This window comes from Mandrillus leucophaeus, unplaced genomic scaffold (assembly GCF_000951045.1).
Source record: "Mandrillus leucophaeus isolate KB7577 unplaced genomic scaffold, Mleu.le_1.0 Scaffold9, whole genome shotgun sequence".
Lineage (NCBI taxonomy): Eukaryota > Metazoa > Chordata > Mammalia > Primates > Cercopithecidae > Mandrillus > Mandrillus leucophaeus.
In genome coordinates this window covers 757557-758328 of record NW_012109807.1, presented here as the reverse complement: position 1 = coordinate 758328, position 772 = coordinate 757557, and positions in this window count along the sequence as shown.

The following is a 772-nucleotide window of genomic DNA, read 5'->3' as shown; positions in this document are numbered from 1 at the left end:
ACTGAAACACCAAAAGCAATTGCAACAAAAGCCAAAATTGACAAATGGGATCTAATTAAACTAAAGAGCTTCTGCACAGCAAAAGAAACTATCATTGGAGTGAACAGGCAACCTACAGAATGGGAGAAATTTTTTGCAATCTATCCATCTGACAAAAGGTTAATATCCAAAACCTACAAAGAAATTCAACAAATATACAAGAAAAAAACAACCCCATCAAAAACTGGGCAAAGGATATGAACAGACACTTGTCAAAAGAAGACATTTATGTGGCCAACAAACATGAAAAAAGCTCATCATCACTGGTCATTAGAGAAATGCAAATCAAACCACAATGAGATACCATCTCACGCCAGTTAGAATGGCAATCATTAAAAAGTCAAGAAACAACAGATGCTTAAGAGGATGTGGATAAATAGGAACACTTTTACACTGTTGGTGGGAGTGTAAATTAGTTCAACCATTGTGGAAGAAGTATGGCAGTTCCTCAAGGATCTAGAACTAGAAATGCTGTTTGACCCAGCCATCCCATTACTGGGTGTATACCCAAAGGGTTATAAATCATGCTACTATAAAGACACATGTACATGTACATTTATTGCAGCACTGTTCACAATAGCAAAGACTTGGAACCAACCCAAATGCCCATCAATGATAGACTGGATAAATAAAATGTGGCACATATATACCATGGAATACTATGCAGCCATTAAAAAAGGATGAGTTCATGTCCTTTGCAGGGACATGGATGAAGCTGGAAACCATCATTCTC